The following is a 15,125-nucleotide window of genomic DNA, read 5'->3' on the forward strand; positions in this document are numbered from 1 at the left end:
TATATATATGCCTGCACTTCACCCATGCGCCCATGCTCCATCGCTGTGGTACCCATGCAGCCCTTTTACATGTAATGTAGGATATGCAGCCAGGCTAATGTAAGTGGAACTACATGTCCATAGGTGTCGCCGGGCAACGATCGGTAACATTACGCGTGATGTTTCTGCACCGCAAACACCAGAATAATCGACGCAGGACTTACGAAGGCTACAGGCTGAAATATACTCCTGCTTCCACACACAGTGTCGTCAGAGTGATGCACGGCAAGCCCCCATCGCGGTTGCCCGCAATTCACCGTCGTATAGCCCAGGTTCACGCACACACATTTTGCCACTGCCTAGTCCACACATAGCCCTTTTCTACCAGATATGTAGGGAATGTGTGGGAGTGGCTGATATAGGCCCATGCGCCGTCCACGTATTTTCTACGCAGTGCCTTTCCTGGTTAGGATAAAGGCGGGGAAGATGCGGAAATGACAAACGTGCCCACGCCTAGCCCATGCGGGACCAACGTAGGCGTTGCTCAGACAGCCCAAACTGCATGCCTACAACGCTTCGCCGCTGTGCAGCCCAAAGTTTAGCCCCTGTATTTTCCACACAGGACCCATGTAGGCCGAAGGCGGGAATACTATCTCTCTGCCCACACAAAACCACCGTGGCTCCCTCAAGGCGCTGCACGGGCAGCCCCAAGAGGGGCTGCCCACACTGAACCATGATAGAGCCCGCACTGTTGCCCGCATGTATCTGTGGTGGCATGCATACAGCCCATACTTAGCCCTTTCATACCCTGTTTAGGATAGAGGCGCGGGGAATATGCGGAAATGACAAATGTGCCCACGCCTAGCCCATGCGGGACCAATGTAGGCGTTGCTCAGACAGCCCAAAGTGCATGCCTACAACGCTTCGCCGCTGTGCAGCCCAAAGTTTAGCCCCTGTATTTTCCACACAGGGCCCATGTAGGGCGAAGGCGGGAATACTATCTCTCTGCCCACACAAAACCACCGTGGTTCCCTCAAGGCGCTGCAGGGGCAGCCCCAAGAGGGGCTGCCCACACTTCGCCATGATAGAGCCCGCACTGTTGCCCGCATGTTTCTGTGGTAGGACCCAGGTGGGCTGGCCGCTCTTTTTAAGCCCATGCGTAGCTGACGAGGGGCCCACTCAGGCATAAAATGGGCAACCCAAAACTTTTTTGCCAGCATTGAGCCCACGAGGGACCCATGTAGGTTTATTGCGGGCAGCCACCAGCCCTCATTGCCCATGTCGGGCCCGCATGGGCCCGCCACCTTGTGCTACTGGGGAAATGTCTAACCCAGGATCTGGCACCAGTAAATAGCAACTGGTTTTCATGTTGTGCAGGAATCTCAGGAAACTCCGTGCATGCCAAGTTCGTGCGGCGAGGACGACCGTCACTGCTTCCGTTACCTAGAGCAGCAAACTAACGTAACTGTGCAAAAGCAGAGTTATGCATTCAGATTGGAAAACAGCCCAGTAATGTGCCCCTGGATCTATTCTGATATCAGCAAAATCACTAATATGCATTTGCATGGCGAGCAATCCTCCACCGACCACTAAATGAAATCAACGCATTGGATGAAGCGCTTGCACAGTGCATGAAATGGACTCCACTCTTGATTGTGCTAACAGTTTAGTTTATGAGGGGTTTAACGTCCCAAAGCAACTCAGGCTATGAGAGACGCCGTAGTGAAGGGCTCCGGAAATTTCGACCACCTAGGGTTCATTAACGTGCACTGACATCGCACAGTACACGGGCCTCTAGAATTTCGCCTCCATCGAAATTCAACCGCCGCGATCGAACCCGCGTCTTTCGAGCCAGCAGCCGAGCGCCATGGCCACTCAGCCACCGCGGCGGCTCTGATTGTGCTAACATGTAGCCCCACAAGAAGTGTTTTAGCCCTTCGTTACATACACGCATATTTTATTTTCTTTTTTTTCGTCTATGCTTCACTGCCGCGGCAAATAGAATATTATGTCTATTACGGACTGTGCATGGCATCGGCGATGACAGCTAGGCTACATGGCGCGCCTGCTAAGGCGAAGCCAGATCAAGGAGAAGCAGCAGTATAGCAAAGGACTAACGTGTACAGTCCGAGGGTTACTTCCCGACTAGTCACGCTATGTACAAGTAGCATCTCCGGGCGAAAAGCGAAATTTTCGGAGACTTGGAAAAAAATTATGAGCGCACTGTCTGCTTACGTGCAGGAATGCGAAAGCATCGAACTGTCTAGAACGCGGGTTTTTCTCGATGGCACCTGTAGGCATTGCATTTGTTTATGTTTTTAACTTTGTTAGATTTTTCGTTTATTTATTTTACTTGTTGTTTGTTTTCTTGCATTTTTTATTTTTTGTTTTTTTAATATATTCGCGTTTTATTTTTCTTTATTCGTTTTATTTATAACCTTTTGATTTTTTAACTTTACTACTTACCAATTATTACTAATTCACTAATCACTCATTACTTAGTAATTGCTAGGAGTATATGGGTTATAGCGATTTTTTCATTGATGACGTCATACTGTGACAGATTTCGCGGACGGACGGACAATAATAATAATAATAATAATATTTGGTTTTGGGGGAAAGAAAATGGCGCAGTATCTGTCTCGTATATCGTTGGACACCTGAACCGCGCCTTGAGGAAGGGATAAAGGAGGGAGTGAAAGAAGAAAGGAAGAAAGGTGCGGTAGTGGAGGGCTCCAGAATAATTTCGACCACCAGGGGATTTTTAAAGTGCACTGATATCGCACAGCATACGGGCGCCTTAGCGTTTTTCCTCCATAAAAACGCAGCCGCCGCGGTCGGGTTCGAACTCGGGAACTCTGGATCAGTAGTCGAGCGCCCTAACCACTGAGCCACGGCGGCTGGGCTACGGGCGGACAACGATGAGCCATTAAAGGCTTTCGCCCTAATAAGCTGCGAAACAAGAGACGGACAAAACTCTTCGACGGCAACGCATCGTAGCTGACCGCCGTCGCCCTCAAGATCATGCACAGAAGTTTCGGCCCTTTTCAATTCAACTCTGAAAGAACGCAAAGCCAGAAACGCGATTCCGAAACAAGAAAAGTTTACCGCCCCTCGAGTTATTGTTTATTTCAACCATCGCCAGAATTAATAGCACAGTTCAGCAATGCCTGTTCTCGTAAGGCCAGTAAAAAAAAGAGAAACACTGCTGCATGTAATCTTTACGCATGAGTATCGAAAAGGAACACGAAGAGAGAGTACAAAATGCGTCATGTGCTCTTACACAAACAAATGTAAAAGCTGCAGCTCGGCCCGCAGCTGCCAAGCGGAACACGACACGAACCAGACGCGAAGATTGCAAAATATATAGCTCTGGTTCTCACGGGCTATGCCATGCCTCTCTTAGTGATGTAAACACTATCGGGATTCGAACATTTGGCGAAGAGCCTCAGTTGGCAGTACTTCCGCGTAACACTACAGTATCGTGTGGCCCCACGGTGACTCAGTGGTTATAGTGCTGGGCTGCTGACCCGCAAGAGGCGGGCTTTGGGACGTTAAACTCCATACACCGCCACGTGTTATCGAGTGCAGCTGAAAACAAGCAAAGATCACTTTCCTGGAACGAGTACGATGACATGTCCAACTTGCCGCCAAGAACCGGGCACGCCCCACTGCGTGTCTGAATGCGCAGATGGTGTCACCCTCAAGCGTGTACGTTCTTGCCGCACTAAGGTGTGGTGCGCTAACTAGGCACCGTGGCATCGCGGGGCAGAATCGTATACACACGGTCACAGGCACTTCCAAACAGCAGGTTGACAGATGCACCAACCTTATGCGGCGGCAGCACGCGGGAACAACACTGGTCATTTGATCGTGGCAAAACGAGAGGTAGCCGCGATACTTGCCACACACAGCGTGCAAAGAGTTGCTCCAATTTAAATCGACTAGAAACCATTAGGCATACACCAATGTTTCTGTCATCTACAGGTCGCAAAAACGCAAAATTGTTAAGTTTTTGCTTCAAGCAGTGCCAAAAGTACTTCTTGAAGTCACCCACAGGTCGCGCAACAAATTAAAAATGCCAAAATTGATCGATAACTGTGGGACTAGTTTGTGTCATTACTGAGAGGAGTAAGACTCCCAGTAGGCCAGCAAAGCTATTACAGGGGCTAGTTGGTTGATCATACTGGGAACAAATGCGCTACAAGCGACACAAAAAGGACACATACACACGACACAAGCGCAAACTAACAACCCAGTAGGCCTTGCGAACGAGGGTGCCGAGGGCCTCTCCCAAGTGCTTGCGTGCTTTATGTTCTCGAATGACGATTATGGGTTGGTGCGCTGTTCTCGGCCAGCGTTGACGGTGGCACAGGCAGACTTGCAAAGCTAAGGCGATTCGAGTGGAACCGCCTTAGAAGGGATTTAACAAAAGTAAGCTTCATGAAACAGTCAGTTTTTGCTGCTTTTTGCACTGAAGCCATTTCTTGCGATCGCCATTGGGCAGAGTTACCGTGTTTACTTGCATATTAGTCAGTTTGGTTAGTGCGTCGTAATTGATAGCATATCCTTGCGAGGCCTGCTATAGGCAAGTGTTTATTGCTTCCCCTGGCTAGTGGTCTATACCCCCCCCCCTCCCCACCTTTACTTGACTTTACTCCGCGCTCCCCGCGACGACGCCGCGAAAGCGCTTCAGGGAGCGCCTGCTTGCCCGCTGCCTCTGGGCCGAGAGCGGGGAAGTGCCACCTGCTTTGTGGCAGAGGTGGCAGTCGGCCACTCCGGGGACTTTGAACCTGCATGTCTACCTGGTTTCATCATTGTAGGTGGCGTCTATTTTCTGCTTCCCTCTGCTGGGATCACTGCTCAGAGCCAGGGGGGGACGAGACTGCAACCCGATCCGCTTGTGTCGCCGTGCTGCGCTCGGGCGCTTGCTCCTTTGCGGTGCGAGTTGCGTCGTTGCCCTGAGCGCTTGTTGCGGAAGGCTGCGTGCGGGAAAGAGAGCAAAGCCACCGTCTGCATTGCCGGCTTAGTTGCAGAAACCATGAGACGGTGGTACCGGAGCCAGTCGCAGCACTTTACGTCATATAACGGGCATATCCTGCGCCAACCTTCTGCCATTAAAACCTTTCGGCCGCTCATGGCACAATTTAGCGCTGTGGCAATAGAGCGCTCATGAAATCGCCGCCTATCTCTTTGGAAGTAGTTTAGTTTTTACGAGGACATTTAATGCGCACATTTGATGCGGTAATAACGTGCTTATCTTATTTCGCCCTTACCTGACAATTTTTTTTCGCGCGACTGTCTTGAGAGTGGTGCGCAAAACAATTATGCCCTGATTGATAGCAGCCTGAAAATGTAAGGGCCGCTAGAACCCAGGATCTCTACTGATGGTCCCAGCTTTCCGTTTCTGTGTTTGTAGCCAGCTTGGCAGAACAAGCGAGTTTCGGCAGTGTGACTTAAAAAAAGAAAGTCAGCTCTGCCTGTATGCGAGTAAATACGGTAGTAACTAAAGCATTTTGCTGCATTACAGCACGGGAAAAGAAAAAAATAGATGTAAATTACGCATCGCTCTGTTAATTTTATTAGTGTGTGCACATGCTAGATTACAATGCTCCTGTGAGGTTCAGTCTTAGCTCAATCATGTTGTGCATGATTTGGTTATTTGCATGACACTGGCGAATTTTTTGAGCAGACTATTTCTACATGCATATGAAGGAAGTTGGCCATCATTTTAACCAAGGGAAACATAGCCAGATGTTTTTCTTAAATTTTGTTTTGGTGAATGGGAAATATGTGGTGGAGTTTTCTTCTGAAACATAATTGATTTGAAAGTAGAAGAGAAAATAACGTGATGTTGGTAGCAGGTGGGCCCATGGCCTCCTTATTCTGCGAACGTCACAGGAAATGTTTGCTTGTCTTTTTTGCGCCATGAGGCATTTATAGAAGTGAAGATGTGATTAGCACTCAGTCACAGCAGCTTGCTTAAGGTTCTGAGAACAGTTCCGAGAACAGCTGATAACAGGATTCTGCTTTGTATTACACTAACAAATTCATCCCTGAAAATGATTTGCTTCCAAGGAAGTTTCTAATCCATTGCACGAAATGGACTGGAGTTTACAATGGCATGTCTTCTTGGTGGCCAGTAAAAACCATTAATTTTTTTATTTAAACCAAGCAGTTGTCTTTTCAGATGCCAGGAATCCACTCCTTTTGTTGTGCACAGTGTGCCTCTCAAATTGGGTGTGTGGATTGAGTGGCTGCATGGGAACGTTTCGCCACATTTTTTTCCTACAAGAAACATGTACACCGAAAGCATGCTTCTTGCATAAAAGGAATGTGTTCCCTTGACATTGTGCAGGTGTGGACGGCACGAAGCGGTACAAATGCAGCATTTGATGTGCATCCAGATCATGAAGAGCCCTTAGATCTGCAAGCCGAACAGCTTGACTCCAGTTCAAGTGACTATGGTTATCAACTGTTAAAGCTACTTTTCAAGTGGAAGGAAATATGGCGGCTACCTAAAGCCACTGTGCATGAGTTAGCCAACGATATGATTGATTTCATGGAAACCACTGCAGACCACCAGCAGACAGAACCTTAATCGGGCTAGCCATCAAGGTAAAAGAAATTTGTAAGCATCAACTTGACCAGCTGCGAAGAAGATCAGGCCGAAGAATATATTGGAAGGCGCATTTTCCATTTGTTGAATCGCATACGGTAGTGTTACGTGGAAATGACGCCATAAAATACGTTCCCCTCTGTGAAGTTCTCAAGTGCATTCTTGAACGTTCAGAACTTCCAAATGAGTTCAGCAATGACTCCTGTACTGATGGTTACATGCGTCCAGTATTTGATGAAAGTGTTTTTCAGAAGCCTGAGTACTATGCAGGCAATACAAGTAAACTTTACTTGCAATTGTACAGTGATGAGTTAGAAGTATGTAACCCACTGGGCAGAAGAAGGGAAAACATAAAATGACAGCTGTGTACTTCTCAGTGCTAAACTTTGATGCAAAGTTGCGATCAACATTGTCAGGTTTTCACCTCGTACTACTTGTTACAGATAAACATATAGCCACATATGGATTTTCTAAGATTCTTGAGCCGTTCATCACAGATGTCAGGATACTAACAAATCACGGCATAACTGTGAACCGAAACTTTGTAAAGGGATCTGTCTACAATTTCACTGGTGACAATTTACCAAGCCATAGAATTGGAGGCTTCAAATGCACATTCAGCCAAGGAAGAATTTTTAGGTACTGCATGACTGTGCGGACCGAAACTGATTACAAAAACTTGGAAGGTGATTTTGTGCTTCTCTAACATCAAGGGCACAAGCACCGCTTGAGTATGTTGAGCGCAGGGCTGCCGACTCTGTCATTGTATGGGGTGAAGAAGCCATGCGCTCTTTTGTGCCCTGGCTTTGATCCGACACAAAACCTTCGACCAAATATAATATTAATGACCTGCACGAAGGATTCCTACCATTTGCCCTGCGGCATATAATATCTTCATTAAATGAAGAACGGTTCTTTTCACTCATTGATTTGAACAGGAGCATTTAGGAATTGGTTTATAATCCACATGACATCCGCAACAAGCCAGAGGATATTGCTGAGCAGCCATATCTTCAAAGAAAAGCAGTTTTGAAGGGGTCGGCAACACAAGTATTTTACCTCTTTCGCTACCTAACCTTTTTGTTGCGGACAGCGTTCCTTCTGACAACGTAGTTTGGAAGCTCTACCTATTTCCCCGAGAAAATGTTAACATTGTCATGAGCCATAAAATTCCAGTTTTATATATTGCCATCTTGCAAAGAAATATTTATGGGATGCCATTCAGTAGAAGTACGAATACCAACATAAAAACGTGTCAACTGTTTATTAGCGACGGCAGCGGACGAGCATACCGATGCTACGCTCGTCTCGGCAGCGGGTGGAAAACAGCCTCTCTTCCCAGCCGGGCAGCCTGTTTTGTAGCCACCGTTGGTGACGCGTGCCTTCGGTGACGCGGCGGTGGCGCTGTGCTTTACCGGTAACTCAGTCCAGCGCGGGGCCGTGTTACGCTGGTCCGGATGATAACAAAGTGGAGGCTGCGCGGAAATGTGCGCAGAGTGTGTCGCCACAGATTCATTACTTTTGTCTTGACTTCAAGATACTCTTTCCATCAGCATTACTTCCATGTAAAATGCACTACATCATACACTACTCTTCAGATATAGAGAAATTTGGACCATTAAGTCAGCTATCGGCAATGCTGTTGAGGCCAAGCACCAGTATTTTAAAGATATTGATCAAAAAATACGGAACTGGAAGAATATCAGTCTTGCAATGAGGCATCAGTTGGTTGGTTGGTTGATAACAACTTTATTTAAAAGTCCTGCAGAGCTTTCGCCGACGGGGCCTTAGGTCTCCCACGTGGGGACGTCGAGGTGTTGCCTCGCCATCGCCTCGCGGGCCTGCTGGACGACCCAGAGTTTGTCACCGAGGCTGGGGCTGCGCAAGGCAGCGGCCCACCGCGGCGGGAGGGTTCCGGAGTTAGCACTGTCAGGGTTTTTGCTACAGTCCCAGAGCATGTGGGGTAAAGTTGCTATAGCAGTGTGGCAGACATTGCATATATTTGTCGGGTATGTTCCGGGGTAGAGTCTGTGGTATTGTGCCGGGTTGGGGTACGTGAGCGTCTGCAGTTGTCTGAGGGCCACCGCGTGCGCCCAGTCCAGCTTGTCGTTGGTCGGAGGGAAGGTTCGGCGGGCCAGGCAGAGGGCCTTGGTAATTTCGTTGTAGCTGGTCCAACAGTCTTTGGTGCTGTCCTATGGACGGCGGTCGCCGGCGTGGGTGGCGAGCTCGCGCGCCTTGGCGTGTGCCGTCTCGTTTCGGTTGCGATATGTGTTCGATACCTCTCCCATGTGCGCCGGGAACCACTGGATTCTGGTTTGAAAAGCTTCCTCCCACTGGCCTTTTCGATTGCTCAGGATTCGGGCCGCTGTCTGTAAGATCCATCGTTTGGCGAAGTTTTTGACCATTTGTCGTGAGTCGCATAGAACTGTGGTGCACGTCGGATCCGTGAGGGCAAGGGCCGCCGCCACTTCCTCCGCTTCTTCTGCGCGCTCGCACGCTACACTTGCCGTTATGCGCGTTTCGCCACTCAAATCGGTGACCGCAGCCGCGAATCGCGAGCGTTCTGTGTATTCCGCGGCGTCAACGAACCTTGTCCCCGTTTCGTTTCCGTGGCTGTATAGGAGAGCTCTGGCCCTGGCCACTCTTCTTCCCCGGTTGTGTTCTGGGTGGACGCTCCGCGGAATCGGGTCGACTCGGAATTTTGTCTGATCGCATCCGGAACAGCGACTTTCTGGCCTTGTTGTGCGTGGTAACGGATGCCGACACTTTCCATGATCTGACGTCCTGCTCTCGTGCCCGCTAATCATTCTAGTTGTGAAGTGCTCTGCGCCTCGGCGATTTCGGTAAGCGTGTTGTGAAGCCCGAGCTGGAGACCCAGTGCTATCTTGTACACCCTGCGGATGAGGTCGTTGATCTTGGCTTCTTCTCCCTTGGACCTTTTGTGGAATGCCGCGACGTACGCAGTATGGCTCATGACGAAAGAGTATGAGTCGTGTGAGACTCGCCTCCGTCCTTCCGTTTCTTCTGCTGGTGACGCTGTTGAGGATTCGCATGGCGTTAGCCGTCTTGTGCTGTAATTTAGTGATTGTTTCGCCATTGACGCCATTGGCTTCGATTATCATGCCAAGGACCCTAATTCTGTGCACTATCGGGATGGTTGCTTCGGTCCTCATGCGTAGTCTGATCTCTTTGTATTCTCGTCTGGTCGTTGCCGCATTCCGACCACACCAAGGTGGTAGAGTAGGAGTTCCGACTTAGTAGGCGAACATCGTAATCCTGTACCCACACGGTATTCTTCTATTGTCTCGATTGCTAGTTGCAGTGCCGTTTCGAAGTGACCGTCGCTGCCTTAATGCACCCGAGTGTTATGTCATCGGCGTATATGGTGTGCCGGACGTCTTGGAGTTCCTGTAGCTTTTCTGCTAGCCCGATCATGACGAGGTTGAAGAGCATGGACGTGATGATGGAGCCCTGCGGTGTGCCGGTGCTTCCCTGCGTTTGCTCTTCTAGCTGGATATCCCCTTCCGCTAAAAAATCTCGCCTGTCTGTCAAAACATCTTTAACGTAGTTGTACGAGCGTACACCTATGTTTTGCCGCGATATCTGGTGTAATATCGCCGAGTGCGCGATTCTATCGAACGCGCTTTCAAGGTTGAGGCCGAGAATTGCTATGGTGCCTCTAGTCTTGCCGTCAAGCACTTGGTGCTTCAGTTGTATCATTGCGTGTTGCGTGGATAATTGGGGGCGGAATCCTATTATGGATGATGGGTATGCCCCTTTCTGCTCTAAGTGGGCTTGCCAGCGGTTAAGCAGTGCGTGCTCCATGGTCTTGCCGACGCACGACGTTAGGAATATGGGGCGAAGGTTGTCGAGGCTCGGCGGTTTTCCGGGTTTTGGGATTAGTATCATTCTCGCAGTTTTCCACTGTTGCGGGAGGCTGCCGCGCTGCCAGCACTCATTGATGAATGCCGTTAACTGTTCCACGGATCGGTCGTCGAGATTCTTTAGGGCGCGATTTGACACCCCGTCGGGGCCCGGCGCCGATCTGCTGTGGAGGTTGTGCAGCGCCGTCCTGATCTCTTCTACGCTTAAGTACTTATCCAATTCTGCGTTCGGATCCCGCTCATATGGGCCGTGTTGTGCGGTCGAAGTGTGCGGCGAGTACTTCGCTCGTAACCGGACGGTCACTGCATCTTCACCGTGCTTCTCGAGCTCCTTGTGTAATAGACGTGCGAGGGAGTTCCTCTGGTGGGACTTGGTCTTCGTTTCGTCCAACAGATGCCTGAGTAGGTTCCACGATTTCCCGTTCTGTAGTTGGCCGTCGACTGCATTTCATAACTCATCCCATTGCTGGTGGTTGTGCGTACGGCAGTGCTCCTCGATGTTGCGGTTGATCTCCGCTATTTTCTTTCTGAGTCTCCGATTGAGTCTCTGCCCCTTCCACCTGGCCAGGACAGAGATCTTCGCCTCGATGAGATGCGCCAGGCGGCTGTCCATTTTGTCAGTTTCAACCTCGGTTTCGACGGTCTTTGTTGACGCTTTGGCGTCTGCAACCAGCGAGCGGGTCCAGGCTTCGATGAAGACTTTTGTTGGTCTAGTTTATTTCTGAAATCTTCCCAATCGGTCCATTTCAGAATTCACTTAGTGCCCTGCGCCTTGTCCGCAGTCTGTACGTGTATTTCGACGATCATGTGGTCACTCCCCAGGTCGGTCGATGTGTTTTTCCACGTGATGACCGTCGTCCCGGCATTTCGGACGAACGTCAGGTCCGGGGTCATGTCTAGGCTAGTAGAGTTACCGATTCTCGTCGGGTGCACCGGATCCGTAAGTAACGTGAAGTCGAGTTCCTGCGCATCTTGCCCGAGTTGTCTTCCCTTGGTTGTGCTATAGCCGTAACCCCATGCCGTGTCTGGCGCATTGAAATCTCCCCCTCCAATCAGCGTCCGGGACCCGGCAATTTTGAGCGTCTTCTGAAACTGCGCTCGGAAGCGTTGGCGGCGTTTCGACGGGCTGCTGTATACGTTCAGTATAAATATACTTTGTTTCCTCTGCTTGATGGGTATCAGTTCGATGAGAGCGTCTTCCATCTGGACGCCGCTTAGTTCGTGGTCAACGAATGTGAGACGCTTCCTAACGAGCGTGCATACACCCCTCCCCTCGATTTTGCTGCCTTGCGTTTTGTAGCCTAAGGTAGCCGCTGTGGTGAGCGTTTCTTGGAGTAATATTACGTCCGGTTGATGTGTTGCGTGCCAGACGTGTTGCTCTAGAACGTCCTTTTTGCCGGCGAAGCCGCGGCAGTTCCACTGCCATATTACTATCCCTTGGTTATCGTTGGCCATGTTTATGCTGATGCAAGTACCCGGCTGCCATTGATGGTGGCTCGGTCCTGCATCACTGCTCGCCGGTGCGTGTCCGTGTTGCGTGAATACGGAGTGATTCAGTATTATCTGCATGTTTTCGTAAAGGTTAGTGGTCCTGTTTGCGAGGCCGAGGAATGTTGCGTGCAGGATCTAAATTTTACTTTGCATGGTGCATAGCATTTTCTTGATGTCTGTAATTTCTACTCGCACCTGGCTCTCGAAATCGCCCTCGTGGTGTTGTCGTATCGCCCGTTTCTTCGGGGCGGGCGCGTTCGCGTCAGGAACGCTCGCCGGTACCTGCTGTTGTGCGTTCTGTTTGTTTTGTTTCATCCCGGCGCGCTCGCGGCTGAGTTCTCGCATCTCTTCCTTTATCTTTTCGACTTGTTCGCGCATTACCGCGTTCTCTTTTCGCATTTCTGCGTTATCTTTCCTTAGCGCCACTAAAATGTCATTATCGGCTTTTTGATTCTGCTCTGCACTGCAGGTGCTGTAACGGCCCCCTCCCGCGCGATGCCCCGGACAGTGTCCGCCCAGCTTGCCTTGTCTCCGGGAGTTGGCGCCCCGGATATCGATCTTGTCGGAGCGCGGTTGTCCCTTTTACGGCTGCGGGACCGGGACCGGCCACGCGATCGCGACGTGGATCCGGGTCTGTGCGGCTGGATGGGCGGGAAGTCTTGGTGTGTCACTTGGGCATGTGCGTTTTGGCGCTCCCATCGTCGCCTGCAAATCACATACGGAGTCTTGTACCTTGCTTTGCAGGTCTTGTCGGCCGTCATGTGAGCGCCGCCGCATAGGTCACACTTGGGCGAGCATTGGTGCCCCCGGTCTGGGTTGCAAATGCGGTTGGTGGGATTTGGGCAAACGTCTATGCGGTGGACGAGGCGCCCGCACTTGTAAGAGATGACAATTTGCTTGCGATACAACGTGCAACGAACGAGTGTTGTGCCGTATTTGACGAGGTTGGGCACGTTGAGTCCGTCGAAGGCAATTACAACCGTGGTCGTAGTGCCTATGCGTTAGGCCGCCAGTGCCAGTGGGTTTCTCCGGTTTACGATGTTCTCGTCCAGTGCTCGGGGTCCGTCTTCAATGGGGATGGCACGAATCACTCCGTTGGCTGTATTATCGGGTGCCGTTTCCTACGCGTTGACTTCGTGCGGTTTCCCTTGGATGTGAATTTCCCGCAGTTTGGCATAGCGGTCCGGGTTCGATCGTTTCGGTGTGCTGACGGCGACGATGTTCTGGTACGAGTTCGGACAGACCGTGTCTTCCGCACTTTCGTCTCCCTTTATGTCGGCGGCCGCGAAGATTGCGGCGGTGACCGTCGGGGCGCCGACCTTAACGATGTCGAGGCCGCCTTTTGGTCGAACAATGATTTTAATTTTCTCCGGTAGTTGGGCATGCGTCCCGCTTTGATAACATTTCCTTTGACATGCTTGGGTTTCGTAGCTTGCTGGCCGGTGCCAGGCGCGTTCGCTCTTGCACTGATGTCGTGCGTCGAATTTGCACCGTGGTCTCGGGGTCTCGAACGCCGCGCTCCGGCGGCCTTAAATCCGGCTTCCTCGGTAATTTCGTCGGCGGAAATGTCTTTCCCTATCACTTGCACTTTCATTCTTGAGTCACGTTCGTCGGCTTGTGGCGTTTCGTTGGAGAGAGTCCGTATACATGGCGCCGCCTCTGTTAGCGGCGCGCAGCGGTTTTGCCAGCTAGGCCTAGCGTCTGGCGTACACGCCTAGACCTAGCGAGGTTATGGCGGGGTCAGAGCGCAGAAAGTGCAATATCTCTGCGAAGAATGGTGGTCCACCTCAAAACTGTGTATCCTTGGATGCCTCTGGACTTCACGGATTCGTTGGTGAAATGTTAGCGATGAAATGCAGTTGAAATCGCTGCGAAATCATTTGTAGAAGATAGACCCGATGTGAACGCGTCCACTCACCTCGGCGATGGCAGCGCTATCCAGGCATCAATTCTTGCAGTGTTTTTTATTCGCTGCAGGTTATGACAGTATTCCCCGAAACATAGGCGCGAAGAGTGCTGTACGAGCACCTTCCTGGCTGTGTTAAAGAGTTCATAACTAAGAATAACCTTGAAACCAAGAACACATTGGTTGTCAAATCTGTGATTGTTGATGGCAGGACATACAGTGCAGGATGCTGTATTATCAGAATTGTTCCAGAAGATAGTCTGCCAGAATTTTTACTTGTGTGTCAACTATTTTATGTGAACAATGTGTTATTTGTTATGGCTAAACTGCTTGAGACTGTCTTTTTTGATGAGCATTTCCATGTTTATGTTGTCAGTGGTGTAGAAGAGTACAATGTTCTGAATTCATTTACGGAGTTTGACATAGAGCCATTGTACACGCGGGAACACACGTGCCGGACTGTTGTAAGCACTCGGCAATCATTGTTCTGAATGTTAATTTAGCAGCACTTGCTTGTGCAGAACTGGAACATTGCAAACTTAAACTTTATTGTCTAACTCCATTTGTTATGTACACTTTTAATTGCCTGCACCCTACTAGTTTTTAGGTGACAAATGTTTTTGTGACTCATTCAGGAAACTTCACTAATCACATTACGTGCAGTAATGAATGAGATGGCAGCTTTGTTATATTTTGTGAACCCATGAAATATTTCTGGAAACAGAAGCTGTACCGTTCACTGTGCAAACATTTATTGCTTGTATTTGCTACTGCTATAATTATACATGAGTAATATGCACACATAATCGAATGATTTTCAGACAATAGGAATGGACAAAGCAAACTGTAATATTTTTCAAGGCAAATAAACATCTATTCTGTACAAAGGATATTAGCTGTAGTTGTCGCCGTGGTATTGGTTTAGATATTTGTATATATCTTGGTTATATCTATCTGTACATTAATAAATGTCCTCCATTTCATGTGCACCATACTAAGCACTTGAGCACCCATTAGTTGCAGCCCACTTCTTGCTTTCTGGTTTACACACTTATGGTAAATGCACCTTGCTGGTAGGGTGCTGCGGCCCGACAGGTTGCTCGAAGGGTGTGCGATAGGGTCTAAATTTATGGCGCACCCTTTTCGCACCCACAAGGGTGAGAAGTTGTTTAGTGCACGTGTGTTGCCAATAACGGAAGCGCCACTTTCTTCCGGCCTCCAGCCTAAGCGACAGCTACAGACCTGA

The sequence above is a fragment of the Amblyomma americanum genome, chromosome 1, assembly GCF_052857255.1.
Source record: "Amblyomma americanum isolate KBUSLIRL-KWMA chromosome 1, ASM5285725v1, whole genome shotgun sequence".
In the NCBI taxonomy this organism is placed as follows: Eukaryota; Metazoa; Arthropoda; class Arachnida; order Ixodida; family Ixodidae; genus Amblyomma; species Amblyomma americanum.